Raw genomic sequence first — 21,934 nt, forward strand, 5'->3', positions numbered from 1 at the left:
GGATTCCCATTTGAATTTCCGAAGCACCTCCGTAACACTTACGTGTTGTTCATCTACCGGTAACAAATCCAGCAGCCCGCCTCTGAATTGTTTTGATGTCTTCATTCAATCCGACCAGGTACGGATTTCAAACACCCGAACAGTACTCAAGAACAGGTCGTACCAGCGTCCTGTATGCGGTCTCCTTTACAGGTGAACCACTCTTTCCTAAAATTCTCTCAATAAACCGAAGTCGACCATTCGCCTTCCGTGCCACTGACCTCACATGCTCTTTCCGTCACATATTCCTTTGCATTGTTGCGCACAGATATTTAAAAGACTTTACTGTGTCAAGTAGGACACTAGGAATACTGTATCCAAAAACTACAGGTTTGCTCTTCGGACTCCTCCGCGTTACCTAACATTTTTCCATAATTAGGACTAGCTGCCATTCATCACACCAACTGAAAATTTTGTCGAAGTCGTCTAGTATCTTCCTAAGACCACAGTCCTACTTCGACACGTTAGTAGAGAGCACTCAACAGAATTTGTGCACGTTGTCCACAGAGGTCTGTTTGTTGTGCCAGCAGCGAGTAGGCCACACCTCATACCTCTGTCTGGTTTGTTTTGTGGTGGCGTTTATGTTTGGAATCACACAGGATTCGGCTGCTAGGAGCATTTCATGATGATGATACACAAAATCATGTAGGGTGTAGTCAATTCTTTCTGGACGTGGAGACGGAAGATAACAATTTCCTTTCATGTTTAGTGTTCAGTGATGAGGTTACGCTCCATTTAAGTGGAAAAGTGAACTGTGACAGCATAAGAATGAAATGGAATGCAGTTTCGACAGCGTCGTCGTCGACAGCAACCAGCGTGACTTGAGCCCTATACAGCGGCGCGGGAGGCGGCAAACACTTTACATACTCTTCACCCACACGTCGGTAGAGCGACAGTGCCGTGATCGGCCCGTGCTTGGGCCGGCCGTAAAGCCACAGTGGCCGGCCGTAATGGCCGAGCGGTTCCAGGCGCTTCAGTCTGGAATAGCACGACCGCTACGGTCGCAGATTCGAATCCTGCCTCGGGCATGGACGTGTGTGATGTCTTTAGGTTAGTTAGGTTTAAGTAGTTCTAAGTTCTAGGGGACTGATGACCTCAGATGTTAAGTCCCATAGTGCTCAGCGCCATTTAGTACCAAAGCCACAGTGAGGCCTGTACACAGCGCTCAGTGTTTCTTCCGCGGTGTGGCAGTGTGAGGCGTAGCACCTCTACATCGAGCCTATTGCGATTGGAGATCTGTGAACAGACGTGCAGTAATTGTCACGCGCAGGACAAGGTGGACTCAGTCAGACGCCGTAGTGTATGTAGTTTCTATGCGCTGTGGCAGAGGTCGCTACCTGACGGTTTGAGCTGCAGTCAAAATACTGTCATTTTTATTTGCAGTTCTGTTTGTCTAGTTTTCTAATTGCTTATTAACTATTACTAATATTGTGCTTAGTTATGAGAGGGAATGAAGGTGTGAATGTGATATAATGCTTTATGGAAAATTCTTATACTGTACAGAACTGGTCACGTGAACAGTGTTCGAGAATGACGTGTGTGTTACTCATTCTTACCGCGGAATTTGTTATAAACTATTTTGTCAGTTTGTTTCGCTGGGGAAAATAGGTTATGATTTCGGTAGTTTTGTTCACAGGTACCTAATTTTACATTTTTAGATTTTCACATTTTATTTATGTTAATCTACTGTTCTGATTCAGTGAGACATTCGCATTGGTTCTGTATAAATGCGCGGTATTGAGCAGACTTGATGCTGCTTTCCGGTTGGCTGTGATATTTATCAGCCAATCAGAAATTAGCATAAACGAACGTTTTTTGGGGAACTAGAAGCTTCATTTGTGCAGAGAGATGAGTAGAGTCGGGGCTTTGGATCTCATAGTGATCAGACCTATCGATATGTGCTCCGTTGAAAATTATTGATATTGTGATATTTCGGTACCAAAATGTTTGGGATATGCCGTAAAGTCTGGAGGAGAATTCGCTTTGATGCACGGTGTGAAATTGAGAGCTTTTGATGACGTAACGAGGTGCTTACTCGCAAACGTGAATATTTGGTAAGTGAGACTGATTATAGCAACATTTGAGCTAGTTATTCCAATAGCAACAATGCGTTTCTAAACTGTCTGTGAAAGATAGTTCATAATTACCATAAACTGGCTATGGTCATGAATTATGTGTACATGTAGACGTTTTCATATTTTATACAGTTTAGTGTAAGCCTTGCTAGTTGCTGGTGTAGGGAAGCTTAACGTAATAGAGTGAAATTTTATGCACATAAATACTCTCAATTACCTAGTCCTTCCACCACCAAAACGATTTTAGGGTGACTTGTGGTTGCGATGTGTACAGCTATTTTTCTATACCTTATTCCGGCTGAGATTTGTGTGTCAGTAACTTCGAAGAGCAGTGTGTGCAAGAAGAAATTCACTGCAAGGTGAGTGGAACATTGTACATTTTGCTATGCACCGCGCCGCCGCAAGTGCACTTGGGCGGTCGGGAAGTTTTCGAGCGACTATCTCATGCTGACTGGCGTGATTTTAGATGAAGAAGAGAAAAAACAAGTGAAAAAAGACAAACGGAAGTGGGTTTATCATGTCTGGAGAAAAAGAGCAACAGAAGACGAATTTGCCGTAGACTGTACTGATGGATGATGAAGCAAATTTTATGAATATTTCAGAATAGCAGAAAATTCATTCAGCTTACTATTGAACATGTTGGAAGTTCATCTGAAAAAGAGAAATACACACTGGAGAAAAGGCATCACACCAAGAGAACGGCTCGCCACTTGCTCGAGGAGCCGGCCGGAGTGGCCGAGCGGTTCTACGCGCTACAGTTAGGAGCCGCGCGACCGCTACGGTCGCAGGTTCGAATCCTGCCTCGGGCATGGATGTGTGTGATGTCCTTAGGTTAGTTTGGTTTAAGTAGTTCTAAGTTCTAGGGGACTGATAACCTCAGAAGTTAAGTCCCGTAGTGGTCAAAGCCATTTCAACCATTTTTTAACTTGCTCGCGGATTGTTAGTATGTATATAATTAACACCCACTTTGTCTGTTAGTAATTAAATATATAAACTCAACATTCATCAGAATTGGCTTCTGTTGAATACTCTTGAGTGTTTTCTTCTGTTTCGCGTGGTACTCATTCATTACAGACAAGATCACCAGTGAAATTTTCGTTTGTTATATCCCTGCAGTCTACCTTTGATTTTATTTAGCTAACGCGTGGGGCATAGTGCAGTTCACAACATCGTGTGAGAAACTTGCAAGATCATTAAAGGCAATATGATGGACGAAAGATGCATCCGTTGTCTAGGGGACGTCGGCATTCGGTCACGGTCGCGTACAGCGCTCCGCTAACGGACTTGTTTACTTTCCCGTCGAGTCCATTAATAATGTGCGCTATGGCACACTCTTACCGCCAAGCGTCTCTTGAAGTTACATTCCAAGCTGACCATTCACAACCTCACGCTTGTAAAATCGAACGATTCGATCGCGACGACCTACCCCTGGCCTCACAAGAAGTGATAAGTATTCACTTTTCTATCACCGGCAGTATCGTCTACATTAAAATGACGACCGAGACAGCACGCACTGACTAAGTTCCATAACACGCACACGGACTGAAGTTCAAACGATATCAATGAAAATCCCCAACAGCCATGTAACTAAGATATTATTTTGTTTTATTTTGACGACAACCAGTTTCGGCATTCCAGTATGCTATCTTCAGGCCCCATATGCAGCTCTCAAAATAAATGACAGTACCATACAGTATTGTATGTCTCTGGATTTGGTGAATTCAAACCGTTTCACAAGTGCTTCATTCGAAGACTTGGTAGCTACCAAGTCTTCCGTTGTGCGGTCAATGCTGACGATCTCGTCCTCCATCGACGCAGTGAAGATGACGTCAATGCAGCTTTAACATGGGTGGCGACATGAGGCTTCAGACAGTTCTCTTAATGTTTCCAAATCGCAGGTTCTGCTCATTCGTGAGGGACCACGTGAGAGATGTGTGACTCCTCTAAGCATAGCCACCACCGTCCGCTGCTTGGGCATTGATTTTACGAATGATCTTCGTAGGGCAGTGGCAACAAACAGCAGACAATGGGATTCTTTGTCTGTACCGGGTCGTTACTCAGAGATCAATATGCCACCCTTGCCCTCTCACAGGTGCATGGTGGCGTCGGCGTCTTCCACTTGCCGGACACAGTTACGGCTTTTTTTGTTGGTTCTCAACTGAAAGTATGGTGCGATTGTATGGTGACCTTCACCGGACTGCTTTTACATGGATATGAGGTGGTCTCCACGTCATCCCCAGTCATATTATCAAACATTGCACCCCCCCCCCCTTTTATTACATTCGGCTTTTCTTACTGGAATTAAGTTACACCCTTTAATCATTATTACTCCGACGAATACTCTGGACAAAGACTGTACACAGCGTATTACAAATGCGTCAGCCCCTCCCCCGCCCCAATGAAATCGAACACAAATTTCCCAAGATCTTATTGCGCCGCGTAGGGAAAGCGGTGCATGCAGGCTTTCTTGATACCAGCGTGCAAACTACCTCACGAATCACCATCAATGGCAAACAGATCAACCAATATCGTTCGTACCGCATTCGTGTTGCTGAAACACTCCAATCTGCTCACTGTGGTGTGACGACACAGCCACCCACCGAGTCTCATTTGGTCCGTCATCTGACGTCTGGAGGCTCGCGCAGCTTTCCTTGACTTTCCTTACCCGACTGACATCTGCACAGGTCACTTTCCAGACGCTTCTATTCCTGGACGTGATCCATTATTCTGCTCCGAAAACTAACGCTATGAACTGGATAAGTAGCCTTATGATCTGCTGCCTTTTCGGCCCCGACGTGAAATCGGAACTAGGTTATTGGATGTACCTTAATGATCGACACTGTGCACCCAGATACAAGAAATTCCTTTCAAATCTTCTATGGGGCTCTTCTCATGACCCGATTTCCAGCAGGAGCGTCCAAGCTATGATATGCAGATTTTCATTTTGCCAGCATGATGCTCTGGACGAACTACAATCGAAATCTCCATAAAAAGAAGACACGTTTGGATGTTGCACCGTCCGAAGGCGCCAACGACTCCCCGAATGTCGGTACAAAAAAGAAAATAAAACAAAACATAATGAAAGAAAGGTCCTACACAACTCCTTTCATTTCAATCACTCCCCTGTGTGCTTTCTTACCATCTTCCTCCCTTTCCTACCCCCGTTTTAGTAATAATTGTTTGGGGATAGGCATAGATAAGCACCAATGCCTGAAGAGGTGCAGTTCATAATTTTTTTCTTAGGACACAAGCAGCGACGGCAAGTAGATCTTTCTTTGTAGTTCCCTTTCCTGTCCAGGGGAGATAAAAAGGTGTTGTTCAGTAATTAAAACGTCCTCGGTCCTGGGTTCGAAACCAGCTGCTGATTATAATTTGAATGAAAATCATCAGCATTGGCGGCCGAAGACTTCAGGCATAAGAAGTCATTCTCATCCAGCCAACGGCCTTGTCAAAGAGGACGGAGGAGTGGACAGAGTTTCAGGGCAACCTTTTGAAGTGAGAAGCTACCCCTAAAGGCGGAAGACTCGGCAATGATCAATGTCACGAGGATGCAGAAGGCAGCGGAAACAGCTGCATTAAAGACACATAATGTGTATCCACAGGATATGGGCCCTGTAATTTAATGATGATCTCTAAATTTGGAAAAGATTTGGGACTAGTCCCTCATTCGTATCTATGGGAGGGAGCTGCCAAAGGAGAGGTGACCATGAGAAAAAGATTGAATAACCAACGAAAGGATGACACTGTACGATTAGAGGTGTGCAATGTCAGAAGTTTGAGCCTCAACATTTCCCTTTTCGGAGTTTCTTGCTTCCCTACTACGTTCAATCTAGACATAGTGGGGGTCAGTGAAGTGAGGTGGAAAAAAGACAAGAATCTGGGTCAGATGAGTATAGCGTAATATCGACAGTAGAAGAAAATGGTAACGGGTGTAGGATTCGTTATGAATAGGAAGGTAAGATAGACAGTGTGTTAGAGCGAACAGTTCTGTGATAGGGTTGTTCTATCAGAATCGACTGCAAACCAAAACCGACAACGATAGTTTAGGTATACATGCCGACGTTGCAAACTGAAGATAAAGAGATAGACGAAGTATATGAGGTTATTGAAAGGGTAATTCCGTATGCGAAGGGAGACGACAATCTAATATTCACGAGGGACTGGAATATTGCAGTAGGAGAAGGAGGATGACAGGAGAATATGGGCTTGGTAGCATGAACTAAAGAGGAGAAAGACTAATTGAGTTCTGCCACAAATTTCATCTAGTAACAGCGAATAATCTGTTCAAGACTCCCAAAATGAGGAGGTGTACTTGGAAAACACCGGGAGATAAGGGGAAACTTCAGTTAGACTACATCATCGTCAGACAGAGATTCCGGAACCAGGTACTGGATTGTAAGGTATACCCAGGAGCAGATATGGACTCAGATCACAATGTAGTAGTGCTGCAGAGGAAGCTGAAGTTTAAGAGATTAGTCAGGAATAGAAGAATTTTGTCGAAGCCATCAAGCAGTGCCGTAAAATCGACGTCTTCGATCGTCCTGTTACGATTGAACGATGAGTTTTATGATGCCATGTATAGTGGAAATGGCGATCGCTTCGACCTTGAGTGTTGCTAGTTGGGGAAAGGCGACGCGATTGTGGGTGATGCTTCTTCGTACATAGATGGCTGTGCCCCCATCATGGCCACTATTTCAGTTGGTACGATAGTCCACCATGTTAAAAAGCTTGAATGGCGGCATCAGCTGGATATGTGTGTCTCTGAGGTGGAGGATGTCAGCAAGGTTATAAGGTGAGAAATCTTCCACTTCAGGCTTTTTGGTTTGGTTGTATATACAGAGCGTGAGGTTTTGAGTCGAAAGTCTAAAGGCCATGGCTTGGGGCAAAGATCTGCCAGGCTCCCTTAAAGAGGACTAATATTTTCATCAATGTGTTTGCTGCTGCACAGAATATCTAGAGTGCCTCCTTAAGGATGGTCAGGATGTTCCTCTACTGTAAGGCCGCCAGGAAACCTGTGATGCTGGACGTACTGCTTTGGCTGTTGGGTGCTTTGAGTTGATTCTGTCTGACGTATTGGTCCAAGTGTTGGATGTTGACGCTGACGCCTTCGATGGAAGGGAAGTTCACTGCTGGTGATACTGCTGCTTGAGCTGCTTGCTGGGCTGTTTCCCTCGCCACTTGAGCCTGTGCCATGCACTTGCAGAGAGCCTGTTGAAAGATACTGTTCCCTTTCCATGTGGGCAAGTGTTTACTATTGCTGTTGACGCAAGATAGTTTCTGGTTGGCCAGGTTGTAGCAGTTTTGTGCCTGACGGTAGCCTTCACATTTCACACATCTCGCCGGGAGGGTGCAGTAAATGGTAGTGTGAAAATATCGCTGACACCACTTGTATTGCTGAAGCCCTTCCTTCTGAAGGTAGTTTTCCACTGGAACTCTGGTGTCCACAATGTGCCATAGGTCACAGATGGAGTCAGTTACTGGTCAGGATGACAAGGTGATAAAGTGTACTGGCTGGGCGACGAGGTGATTTATTTTCTCGTCCCAGTTCTTGAACTGGTGAGGAGCCAAGTCTTTGTAGTTCAGTTTCCACCTCTAGAGCTGTGATTTTGGCTGATAAATATTTAAGGATAACTTCTAACGTCCTCTCCGTAGAGGTTGATGGGTTTAAGAAGAAATCTTCGCTCCCTGAAAAAGTGCAGCACCGTCTGTTGGTTCGTCAAATGGTATTTTATGGAGTCCCCTTTATGGAGGGCTTTGATTAATCCAGCAACTATTTCTTCAGTTCCGTGTTAAGGGAAAGATATTTTCCTGTGCAGTAAATCATGATTGGCAGGATCTTCGCCAGTCGACTAGGTGGTGCTTGGTTGGGGCAGGGTTGGTTTGCTCAGCTGGTGTCTTATGTCGTTGGTTGAGCGGTGACTTGCATGCACTCACCCTCTGGCTGCAGAAGGTCAAATTTGTTGCCGATGGGCAGTGGCGGTTGTCTCGTGATTGCATCGTTGACATCTTTCAAGTTCTTCCGCAGCCGACCGACCTCCCATTAGCGGACGAGCTAGAATTGAGCGTCATTATCGTCGTCTTGAGATGTGTCGGAGTCAGATCCTACAGCTGTCGTCACAGGAGGTGGGCCTCCCGTTGATGGATAAGTATGGAAAGTGATGACAGTCCTGCCCGCCGCACTTTTCCTGGTGAGTGACCTCGGGGCATCTTTCCGTCGTTTCTTGCTCTTATCGTTCCTCCACCTGCCGTGTTTGCAGCCTTACACGTCGTAACCATATGTCCGCGCGCCGTAGCCCGACTCATCGAAAGGGTCGCCGGGGCAGCAAGCCCCGCCGAACGGCCATCATCTACATCTACATCTACATCCATACTCCGCAAGCCACCTGACGGTGTGTGGCGGAGGGTACCCTGAGTACTTCTACCGGTTCTCCCTTCTATTCCAGTCTCGTATTGTTCGTGGAAAGAAGGATTGTCGGTATGCTTCTGTGTGGGCTCTAATCTCTCTGATTTTATCCTCATGGTCTCTTCGCGAGGTATACGTAGGAGGGAGCAATATACTGCTTGACTCCTCGGTGAAAGTATGTTCTCAAAACTTTAACAAAAGCCCGTACCGAGCTACTGAGGGTCTCTCCTGCAGAGTCTTCCACTGGAGTTTATCTCTCATCTCCGTAACGCTTTCGCGATAACTAAATGATCCTGTAACGAAGCGCGCTGCTCTCCGTTGGATCTTCTCTATCTCTTCTATCAACCCTATCTGGTACGGATCCCACACTGCTGAGCAGCATTCAAGAAGTGGGCGAACAAGCGTACTGTAACCTGCTTCCTTTGTTTTCGGATTGCATTTCCTCCGCGGTCGTGGCAGCCGCCTCAGCCGCAAGCGCACCGCGATCTGCCCATTGTGGTGTTAGGTGTCGAGTGAAGTGCTTACACGCCACCAGAGCACACTCAATTCACGTGACCTCACTGTCTGTGGCTCTGACTGACCTGCGCATCTTTTTTTAATAGCTGCACTCAAAGTTTCACCTGTGATTCAGTGGACCTTCAGATTTGTTTCAACCTTAATACAGAAGACTGCGGTGAGAAAAGATATCGACACTGCACGACCCTACTAAGCATTAATACTGCCTGTGATTTGTATAATTCATTCCTAAATGTTTCTAATCGAGACCATAATTCTCTCTGTATGTAAGTCAGTATTGCATAAGAATTCATAGCTGTTCAGGCTATGTATATCTCATTTATTAAGTGTACATATTATAAATAAGCTTTTTTTTTTTTTTTTTTTTTTTTGTCATCAGTCTACTGACTGGTTTGATGCGGCCCGCCACAAATTCCTTTCCTCTGCTAACCTCTTCATCTCACAGTAGCACTTGCAACCTAAATCCTCAATTATTTGCTTGACGTATTCCAATCTCTGTCTTCCTCTACAGTTTTTGCCCTCTACAGCTCCCTCTAGTACCATGGTATTCATTCCCTCATGTCTTACCAGATGTCCTATCATCCTGTCCCTTCTCCTTATCAGTGTTTTCGACATATTCCTTTCCTCTCCGATTCTGCGTAGAACCTCCTCATTCCTCACCTTATCAGTCCACCTCATTTTCAACATTCGTCTATAGCACCACATCTCAAATGCTTCGATTCTCTTCTGTTCCGGTTTTCCCACAGTCCATGTTTCACTACCATACAACGCTGTAGTCCAGACGTACATCCTCAGAAATTTCTTCCTCCAATTAAGGACGGTATTTGATATTAGTAGATTTCTCTTGGCCAGAAATGCCTCTTTTGCAATAGCGAGTCTGCTTTTGATGTCCTCCTTGCTCCGTCCGTCATTGGTTATTTTACTGCCTAGGTAGCAGAGTTCCTTAACTTCATTGACTTCGTGACCATCAATCCTGATGTTAAGTTTCTCGCTGTTCTCATTTCTACTACTTCTCATTACCTTCGTCTTTCTCCGATTTACTCTCAAACCATACTGTGTACTCATTAGACTGTTCATTCCGTTCAGCAGATCATTTAAATCTTCTTCCCTTTCACTCCTGATAGTAATGTCATCAGCGAATCGTATCATTGATATCCTTTCACCTTGTATTTTAATTCCACTCTTGAACCTTTCTTTTATTTCCATCATTGCTTCCTCGATGTTCAGATTGAAGAGTAGGGGCGAAAGGCTACAGCCTTGTTTTACACCCTTCTTAATACGAGCACTTCGTTCTTGATCGTCCACTCTTCTTATTCCCTCTTGGTTGTTGCACATATTGTATATGACCCCTCTCTCCCTGTATCTTACCCCTACTTTTTTCAGAATCTCGAACAGCTTGCACCATTTTATGTTGTCGAACGCTTTTTCCAGGTCGACAAATCCTATGAAAGTGTCTTGATTTTTCTTTAGCCTTGCTTCCATTATTAGCCGTAACGTCAGAATTGCCTCTCTCGTCCCTTTACTTTTCCTAAAGCCAAACTGATCGTCACCTAGCGCATTCTCAATTTTCTTTTCCATTCTTCTGTATATTATTCTTGTAAGCAGCTTCGATGCATGAGCTGTTAAGCTGATTGTGCGATAATTCTCGCACATGTCAGCTCTGGCCGTCTTCGGAATTGTGAGGATGATGCTTTTCAGAAAGTGAGATGGTATATCGCCAGACTCATATATTCTACACACCAACGTGAATAGTCGTTTTGTTGCCCCTTCCCCCAATAATTTTAGAAATTCTGATGGTATGTTACCTATCCCTTCTGCCTTATTTGACCGTAAGTCCTCCAAAGCTCTTTTAAATTCCGATTCTAATACTGGATCCCCTATCTCTTCTAAATCGACTCCTGTCTCTTCTTCTATCACATCAGACAAATCTTCACCCTCATAGAGGCTTTTAATGTATTCTTTCCACCTATCTGCCCTCTCCTCTGCATTTAACAGTGGAATTCCCGTTGCACTCTTAATGTTACCACCGTTGCTTTTAATGTCACCAAAGGTTGTTTTGACTTTCCTGTATGCTGAGTCTGTCCTTCCGACAATCATATCTTTTTCGATGTCTTCACATTTTTCCTGCAGCCATTTCGTCTTAGCTTCCATGCACTTCCTATTTATTTCATTCCTCAGCGACTTGTATTTCTGCATTCCTGATTTTCCCGGAACATGTTTGTACTTCCTCCTTTCATCAATCAACTGAAGTATTTCTTCTGTTACCCATGGTTTCTTCGCAGCTTCCTTCTTTGTACCTATGTTTTCCTTCCCAACTTCTCTGATAGCCCTTTTTAGAGATGTCCATTCCTCTTCAACTGTACTGCCTACTGCGCTATTCCTTATTGCTGTATCTATAGCGTTAGAGAACTTCAAACGTATCTCGTCATTCCTTAGTACTTCCGTATCCCACTTCTTTGCGTTTTGATTCTTCCTGACTAATGTCTTGAAGTTCAGCCTACTCTTCATCACTACTATATTGTGATCTGAGTCTATATCTGCTCCTGGGTACGCCTTACAATCCAGTATCTGATCTCGGAATCTCTGTCTGACCATGATGTAATCTAATTGAAATATTCCCGTATCTCCCCGGCCTTTTCCAAGTATACCTCCTCCTCTTGTGATTCTCGAACAGGGTATTCGCTATTACTAGCTGAAACTTGTTACAGAACTCAATTAGTCTTTCTCCTCTTTCATTCCTTGTCCCAAGCCCATATTCTCGTGTAACCTTTTCTTCTACTCCTTCACCTACAACTGCATTCCAGTCGCCCATGACTATTAGATTTTCGTCCCCCTTTGCATACTGCATTACCCTTTCAATATCCTCATACACTTTCTCTGTCTGTCCATCTTCAGCTTGCGACGTCGGCATGTATACCTGAACTATCGTTGTCGGTGTTGGTCTGCTGTCGATTCTGATTAGGGCAACCCGGTCATTGAACTGTTCACAGTAACACACCCTCTGCCCTACCTTCCTATTCATAACGAATCCTACACCTGTTATACCATTTTCTGCTGCTGTTGGTATTACCTGATACTCATCTGACCAGAAATCCTTGTCTTCCTTCCACTTCACTTTACTGACCCCTACTAAATCTAGATTGAGCCTTTGCGTTTCCCTTTTCAGATTTTCTAATTTCCCTACCACGTTCAAGCTTCTGACATTCCACACCCCGACTCGTAGAACGTTATCCTTTCGTTGATTATTCAATCTTTTTCTCATGGTAACCTCCTCCTTGGCAGTCCCCTCCCGGAGATCCGAATGGGGGACTATTCCGGAATCTTTTGCCAATGGAGAGATCATCATGAAACTTCTTCAGTTACAGGCTACATGTCCTGTGGATACATGTTACGTGTCTTTAATGCAGTGGTTTCCATTGCCTTCTGCATCCTCATGTCGTTGATCATTGCTGATTCTTCCGCCTTTAGGGGCAATTTCCCACCCCTAGGACAAGAGAGTGCCCTGAATCTGTATCCGCTCCTGCGCCCTCTTTGACGAGCCGCCTTCCAGGCGGGATACAAATGTGTGTTAATCTGCAATAAATGTATAACCAGAAACAGCATTTCTCATTTGGTAGTTACTAATTCCTTTGATCATTTATTTAAGTTTATGTTGTAATTTATATGTCAAAGACCAAGAAGGAGGTAATCACCATTAAGAGATCCTAAGATCTGCTTCGGAGGGTAGTCAAACAGGGCCAAATCTTCATTTTCGCGTTCAGTATTTCCGTTGCGCCCATTCATTTTACACCCGCCTGGAGTAGCATCTTGTAACATCTGTGAAATACGTATTTTTAGTATTATTATATCCAACGAGTTACGAAATAAAGGTCGAAAATATTTACAAAATACATTTTCATACTTACATCAGTTATGAGTTGATACTGAAAATCAAAAATGGGTAGTGGAAAACAAAATCTGACCCACTGAAGAAATCCTGTCAGATATCGTCAGAAGTAATGGATAAAAAAAATCTTATTCGAAATTCCTCTAGGGCACTGATGACCTCAGATGTTAAGTCCCATAGTGCTCAGATCCATTTGATAAACCTCTAACTGAAAAAACAGGACATGAACTTATCAAAAGAACGTTTAATGAAGTTTGATGGCATCCATTTTTGCTCGCTAAAATTCTCATTTGATAATGTTCCCGTTTTTATTTCTTTATTTTCATTACCTCCGTTTATTACTTTCATAATAAAATTTGAACTAAATAAGTTTAAAAATGCTAAATTTCTTGATTATTTAGGTAAAATGTAACCCAGGGCGGAAATTCGACGAAATGGATGCAAGAAATGTTTCAAAACATTCCTCCAATTGGCCAGTGTTACAACTTCTGATGAACTTAGAACTGAACTAGCACAGTACTCGTCTCCTTGGTTTGATATACGTTGCTGTTGCAGTCATATCAAACGGACTGTATGATTATTAACACGTTGCCCGCATGTTGCCCTGCGCAGAAAAGATTGTGAAGTAAATGACGGCAAAGATCTCTAAAGGGCCGCATTCACCATGACTGAATAACAGCACCGAATCCGCCGCCACGCTGAGGTAATGCTATAATATTTCTGTGAACATTGTGACAAAAAAGCGAGCCCAAGTTACGTAGTGCTTGCTAAAGCTACAGTGTTTCCAGCTGCACTCGACACTGTTAAACTGGGATTTTCTAATACAATCATTTTCTAGAAAGCGGTGAAAATCCTGTAATGGATAAGCAGATTGCGACCCAGATTCCAGGTCGCCAATGAGTGGAGAGCACATCTGCAAATGCAAACTTCTAAAATTAGATGGATCTTTTACTTCGTAGTCTTATGAGTAAATTATCATTTAACGCGTGTGTCTGTCTTCTTTCAGGTAGATGAAAAAGCCTTGTGAAACCTCGCGTCACAGTGCAGAGCTTGCGTTATTCTGGCAGCTCACTCTTCGCTTCATTTTTGATGAGAAAATTTCATGACGTATCACAAAAGCTTACGGTTTCTTTTCTGGCACGCGTTAGGACACGTTCCGTTCCTTCATGTGATTTTCTCATTCGTAATGGGCAAAGTTACTGTGCCGTACGATTGCGTGTTACAACGTGGGTTACTGTTAATTAGCGCCCGGATTTTAATGACTTACAACAGCGAAATATGGAAGCGTTTATGATGTAAAATTTATTTAAATATATTGAAAAATAAAATACAAATTCATAGAGATTATTTAAAAACATTCTTGTTGATTTTTTTGTGTACTATGTAAAAAAAGTTTACTTCTGAACAAATGGTGTGTATAGCACTTATTTTTTGCAGTGTTTAAAACGAACTCTCATTCTTGAAATGTGTGCAAGTGTCTGATAAGAAGACGATAACAACGGAAACAGTAACACCTACCCAAACAATAAAACTATGTTTTCAGTACGGCACACTACCTGTTTAAAGAATTCCAAAGTAGTTAACACCCCCTGTCAGTCTTCAGTTTCTCCAGAATTAGCACTTGACCACAAAGTGAGCTTTCAGGTTTTCAATTTGCAAAGATATGCAGTGTCCTTAGAGGACAGTTTCGAACCTGGAAAAGCTCCCTTCCACATAAGAGTAGCGTATTTGAGGGAGGCGAGGTCTCTGACGATCAGTTTTGGTTTATTGTCTTCAAACGTTGTGGCATTCCCAGAAAGACTGTCACTAATTTTGCACGTTACAGAATATCTAGCATTCCGCTGGGGAACACTTTACAAGTTGTTGTTCAAATTGTCAGCCACATGGAAACGGGATCGACCCAACTCACTCTACACACATTGCACAATACACAGTGCGTCACATAGTTGAGTACCAGCAGCTTCCAGTTTCCGATGGCGTTTAATACCACTGAAACGTTGGTAATTTTTATTTTGGATGGAGCCACAGTAATGGTAAATATTTTGAATGCTGCTGCCGCCATTTCACTGTAACAATTTTTATTTTATTTTTGTACGATCGCCGGCCGGGGTGGCCAAGCGGTTCCAGGCGCTACAGTCTGGAACCGCGTGACCTCTACGGTCGCAGGTTCGAATCCTGCCTCGGGCAAGGATGTTTGTGATGTCCTTAGGTTAGTTAGTTTTAAGTAGTTCTAAGTTCTAGGGGACTGATGACCTCAGAAGTTAAGTCCCATAGTGCTCAGAGCCACTTGAACCACTTTTTTTAATACTATCCAGACTTAGGCCTTAGGCTATTTTCAAGTACAAAACTGGAATAAACAATAAAATTATAAATCACAAAAGCAAGAAACGGAGAAATCGTGAAAACTAGTGTTAAATACCGAAATTATTGACGTTATTTATATGTCAAAAGACATCAGACTGGTAATAAATACAAGCCTTTGTCGATTTTTTTTTTCATTGTACTTCAATTCACCATCTGGGGCGGGCTGGCAGCAGCATAGGAACTGCTCTTCAGCCGAGAGACAGTACGTACACTCTTTGACAAAACTCGACCGGCGGCCGGCCGCTGCAGAGGCCAAGTCCGCGCCGATCGCGACATGAGACAAATTAACCGACCAACTCGCTAATTCTCTAGGTCCGGCTATCTGCACCATCTGGCAACACTGTAGACTGCGGCACTTCCTGGAGGAAGTCATGATCCATGTTAAAGAAACCGTAGACTGTTTACGCCCGTGGTCTAGCGATAGCCGGCACGGTAGCTCAGCGTGTTCGGTCAGAGGGTTAGCAGTCCCCTGTAATAAAAAAGCTGAGTTAACTGATCAAAGACGAACTTAAACGGATGTCTTACGCCGTCCGCCCCGAGCACATACAACAAACGAATACGAACAAAATGAGAATTAAAAAAAAAAAAAGTGGTAGCATGCGTTCTTTCTGTCTACAATGTCTGTGGATCGAGACCAGCTGGGGTAAAACATTTTTATAGCCTCTTCTGTCTGAATAGTGAAGACGCGAATTTAATGGTAGCGCAGATTCAATCTATTTTACTTCCTGACATAACGATAACAAAATTTTATCCAGTAAGCAGTTTGCGGCAGATTTCTCGAAGACTGTCCTCCTCTGGACGCTGTATGCGGTAAAGCTCCGGGATCCAGTTGCTGGCTACCGGCAGCGGCCGTGGCGACAGCAGCGGCGCAGCACTCCCCCGTTATCGAAAGCGCCTGCTACCGCTCATCGCTTTTGATAATTTAAAACGCTTTATTATTATTAAATGTTGCTCGACAGAAAATTTCTACGATTTCCATTCTCGCTCGAAAGCAACGGAGATTACTGTATTACATTAATCGGCAAGAGCTGAGTATGGCCCGAAATTAATTTTATAGACTGGGACGAAATTAAACCAACACACTACATTCGATGAATTTATAAATGCTTCATACCTCGCTTCTTTTTCTCACAAAGTCAATTATTTATGCAACTTTCGGCCAATATTCGGATGTTTTCGTCAAGGCAGAGTGAGCTTCTGTGGTGTATTACCGTTTCTGTTTCATTCCTTGTGGTAAGTCTATGCGATAAACTGTGTGAATACCTTGGAATGCATGCTCTGTAGCAGGAACACTGCATATTTCGAGTTCGATGTATGGATTCATGAAGTATTTAACGTTGATCGGAAGTGATACTTAATGTCATCAGATTTAAACCAGAAAGAGTTATTGTTTTTGAGGTTTCAGAGAACGGAAAGGAATTGCTAACGCCGGTGTCAGAAAAACTCTACAGTTAAATGCTATTGCAATAATTTAGAAGAGAGGAAGTATATTAATCAACATGTTCACTTCATGAACAACCTCCCGACATGTTAGACCTATATGACGAACAAAGCTCAAATTCGTATCGTTGAATATTTTCCGAAACTAGTTTACAGTGAAGTACCTTGGCATTTGCAAAGTAGACTCCGTGATATTAACATAATTTACTAAGTCGAAATTGCACGAAGATTTGTGTGTAAAGGCATTCCTCATGGGAATATAAAAAGGTTGTGATCAGCGGCTTTCTCCGAGATTGAAATGGCATCTCATATAGCACTATTATCGCAACGCATAAGGGAACCACTGAGCTAACGACACACTGACCGTAACAGGCGGACTATAGTCATTGCGATATTTCCTGAGCCTCAAAACGCCATAGGTGTTACTTATGTGATGAACGCCGTTCTTGGAGTCCAGAAATGAAATATACTTTCTAAGTGTCTCGTCTTACAGTGGGTTATATCGTATGAGTCTTCGATGTGAAATACTAACGCCATGTGAATTTAGCGAGGTAATACCGGGCTACACCCGGAAGTAAATGCACTATCACAGTGTTGACAAATGTTTGATACGACGCTGCCTATTCTCAGCTCTCTTACGAGGCAGCTCTTCAGCGAAATGCTTGTCGTGATTGTCCGATACGGTTCTTCACAGGGGAGACGTGCGCGCATGTTTGGTTTTTATGGGGCGTTCTCTCCTGATAGTTTCTGACGTCGCCTTGTGGGCTATATATACATTTGAGTCATTCAATTATCATTAATCCAGAATGATACAAGTTTCAGCTTCTGGCGTGAGAGAAGGCTGTTGACAACCGACATTTTTACATTTCAACGTAGGAAATCAAAACGGATGATTCAGTGTTTCTCCTTCAGCATAAAGCATGTGAAATAATTTTCCTTAACGTTCATAATCATCGCAAACTACAGACGAAGTAAAAATACATCGGAAACTTATCTGCATTGAACATAAACTAAGATATCAAACGCTTTGCACCTCGATGTCGAATGTGTCCACGTGCAATCTTTTGCAGCATACATATAGAATGCCACGATTACCACGAGAATGAAGAAATATGTCGGTAGGGATGGAAGCAAAAAGAGACACAGCCAACAAATATTCGATTCCTCAGGGTATTCATTTCATTTGAGATTTAAGAAGAGGTAAAGCGGGATATTACTGTCGTTAACACGAAAGATATGTCGCACATATGGATAACGAGGAAGTCTGCGTTTTCATACGTTTCCTCCTTGAAATCTGTATGCTCTCTTATATACTAAGTAGCCTGAACATCGTTTCCATAATGTTACCCTCTTGTTTGGCCCCTAAATGATCAGTAGATTCCAAATGCATGTCTCTGCAAGAAAGCAGTTGTTTCAACCCTTCCTGTGTGTTTTTTTGCTTGGAAATCATGAAGCAGACCACTCTGCCTGCCCCCTCCCTCCCCTCTCGAGGGTTAGGTCTCAAAACTAAACCTTTTCTTTATCCAATGGCATAATTTATTCAGACTGCATCAGCACAAAACTATATGGCCTATATGGCAAGATATGCTTTCTCGACAAGGACTTTTATTTTTTACCAGTGTGATGTCTTGTGACATATAAATAAGATAAAGAATTATGATACTTATGTACTATTTTTCGTGGTTGCCCTGTTTCTTGCTTTGGGATTTACGCTTTTATTGTTTATTCCAGTTTTGTGCTTGAAAATGGCTGAAGGCCGAAATCTGGATCGTATAACAATAAAATAAAAATTATTAGAGTCAAATGGCGGCAGCATTATTAAAAAAAAAAAACACTGAAATGTTGGCGTTGATTTATGCCATGCTTCCAGACCCCTTCCACAGTTTTGATAACACCTGATTCGTCGCTGTCAGGCTAACCGAAGATTGCCTCTGTGTTGCTGTATTTGGTGCATTAATACTCCGCTGTATTATGCCAAGAACCCCATTGAGTAAGGACCAGCCGAGCAGGGAGGGGCAATGAAGGAGCTTGTTCTTTGATTTTCTGCACCCTTAGCGGTGCTTTCACAGATATTTTCATGCCATAGGAATTTAGTGGGTAGAGAATGTTCAGTCTCTTATCTGCTTTAGCCATGTATGATTCATAATTCTTTACCAGTAGCGAAAAGGTATCTCTGTTCACACCATCCAGTCACAGCAGCTTCATAGAGATGTCACATAAAGCGCCAATTGTCAAGTTGTTTAGCGCTAGAGAGCTCCACGCGTTACTAGGAACCTTTAGAACGCAATAACTGCAGCATAACCCACACCCAGTCTGTAGCTTCATCTATGGGCATCCAGATCGTTTGGAAAGCAATATTAATTCGTATTTTGTTGAGCTCCTTCTGTTTGCAAGCGGATAAATACGTGTAGTTATTTCTCCTTGTAGATTCATCTGAAACGGGATGCGTTGTGTACTTCTCCGTGAACTGTCCGAAGCGTGGATTCTTCAGCTTCTGCAGTGGGATGTTGCAAGACAGCATGTCACACAACTCAGACGGTTGAAGATGGGCCTGTCTGCTCAATAACAGCGTTTATCTTCCGTCGTTTTCAGCAATTCTCTCCACACAACTGCTGTGTTGGGCGGTATTACAGTGTTGTTACACATTAAAGCGCTTTTCTGCACTACCTTTAACATCACATGGTTTACAAAACAAAATTTTACCTGTCACCGCTTAAGAACTTCTCTCTAAAGTCACGAACAAAACCTCACAACTAAAATGCTAGTGGAACACTTCAGTTCCGTCATGTTAAACCAGAATGAGTTTGTATACATGTGTGCGATGTATTTTACGTCGGAAGCCGCCTTTTTTGGCTTCGAGGGCGTTTTGTCAACTCCGCGCAGTATCTTATGTCAGCGAGCCGATTAATGCGTTACGCTACTTGTCTACTACAGTTACCATAAATAAGGCTTTGTAACACCATAACTGTTATGTTTATTTGTGACAGTATCACCTGAAATATTGTCACGCGAGCAGCATTTTCATGCTTTTATTCTTGACAAACTTACATAGTTTTCATAAAATTTGGCCGAAATATAACCGTTTACGGCAAAAGATGGAGAAAATATGGTGTTTATGGCAAAAGTTGGCAGAAATATCACCTTCTACTAAAGATATATGAATATGACGTAATACGCAGGATAAAAATGCATTTTTCTACTCTACAATACCTGGATTAGTGCACAAATTATTGCAAAATTCACTATAAAAGTGAGAAAAAAAATATCGTTTGGTATTAAAATACAGACCCTTATATAAACGCGTCAAGAAGATCATTGTTCAAGTTGAAAAAAAAAAAAATGCGCTGTAAATCTTTGCTATCAAGACGACAGTATATCTGCACTATAAATCAGATTTTATGATTAATTTACTAAAACCCATTTCAGTTAATAGCTGCAGTTCGAACGTGCTTTTAATATAGCATCGACAAAGCTTGGCATAATTACAGCGTCATGCACAAGGTCCTCGATATGGCTGTTAATGAAGTAGATACCAATTAATGGGGTGTGTCCGTCTGCTTGCAATGCGCAGTATATAGAGAACTTGTCATTTATTTGTCCTGATAGCAGCGTCCGTTATGGCACAATATTCAGTTGCGAAATATGATGCAATGTTCTAAATATCGTCGTTATATCAATTCATATTGATTTTGCAAAGAGTCTCGTCAGCTTGTGCGCGAATTATTTTTAGTGGAAATGCCAAGCTACTGCTGTTTAGTGAAATATTTTGCTAGAGAAATTGCCTTAAAGGAACGAACGTTAAAAAGAAAGAAAAGAAGTTCGCTGAAAGAGATGCTTCTGTAATAATTTTTCATAATGCGGGGCCACAGTCATAATATATTTCCTTAAAGTCAGTACCACCATTAGACTGTTGTTCATTTGCAGTGTTACATTTACACTTACACAATCAAGATTTCAGCTTAAAGGTGCCATTATCAAGTGTTTTCTGAAAGCAGGTTAGACAATAACAATGAAATACATAACAAGTGATATAACCGTATAACAATCCATATTTATAATGCTTACTTGCAAGTTAATAAATTGTCTAAGGTGGCATACTGTCGTCTTAAAATTCACTATTAGACACACTGTCTAAGAGTCGATATTTCTGGTAGAGCCTACTGCTTTGATTCATTACTGAGTACACCACCTTGACTGAATGACAGGAATGTGACAAATATATTTTTAGGTGTCGCTCCCTACATTTTATTTATTTATTTACGCATCAAGTTCCGTAGGACCAAATTGAGGAGAGAATCTCCAGTCAGTACATGAAATTACAACATAAAAGTAATAACAGATAAAAATAAATGTTTATGAACCCGAAAAAAAGTCAGTCCATAAGTTTAAGTAAATGCAATCAACAATACAATAAGAATCAGCTTAATTTTTCAAGGAATTCCTCGACAGAGTAGTAGGTGTGACCCAGTGACTCTTCAGTTTCGATTTGAAAGCGCGTGGATTACTGCTAAGACTTTTGAATTGGAGTGGTAGCTTATTGAAAATGGATGCAGCACTATACTGCAGACCTTTATGCACAAGAGTTAAGGAAATCGGATCCAAATGCAGGTTTAATTTCTGCCGAGTATTAACCGAGAGAAAGCTGCTTATTCTTGGGAATAAGCTAATATTGTTAACAAGAAATGATAGTAAGAAATACGTATAATGAGAGGCCAATGTAACAATACCCAGACTCGTGAACAGGAGTCAACAAGAGGTTCGTGAACTTACACCACCTATTGCCCTTCCAGCCCGTTTCTGAGCCAAAAATATCCTTTTAGAATGGGACGAGTTACCCCAAAATAAAATACCATACGACATAAGCGAACGAAAATAAGTGGACTACTTTTCGTGTCGAACGATCACTCACTTCTGATACCGTTCGAATAGTAAAAATGGCAGTATTAAGTCTTTGAACAAGATCCTGGACGTGTGCTTTCCACGACAGCTTACTATCTATCTGAACACCTGGAAATTTGAACTGTTCAGTTTCACTAATCATATGCCCGTTCGGAGAAATTAAAAGGTTAGGTTTAGTTGAATGGTGTGTTACAAACTGTAAAAACTGATTCTTACTGTGATTTAGCGTTAGTTTATTTTCTACAAGCCATGAACTTAGGTGATGTACTGCACTATGTGAAACCGAGCCGATGTTGCACACAACATCTTTTA

The sequence above is a fragment of the Schistocerca americana genome, chromosome 2, assembly GCF_021461395.2.
Source record: "Schistocerca americana isolate TAMUIC-IGC-003095 chromosome 2, iqSchAmer2.1, whole genome shotgun sequence".
Lineage (NCBI taxonomy): Eukaryota > Metazoa > Arthropoda > Insecta > Orthoptera > Acrididae > Schistocerca > Schistocerca americana.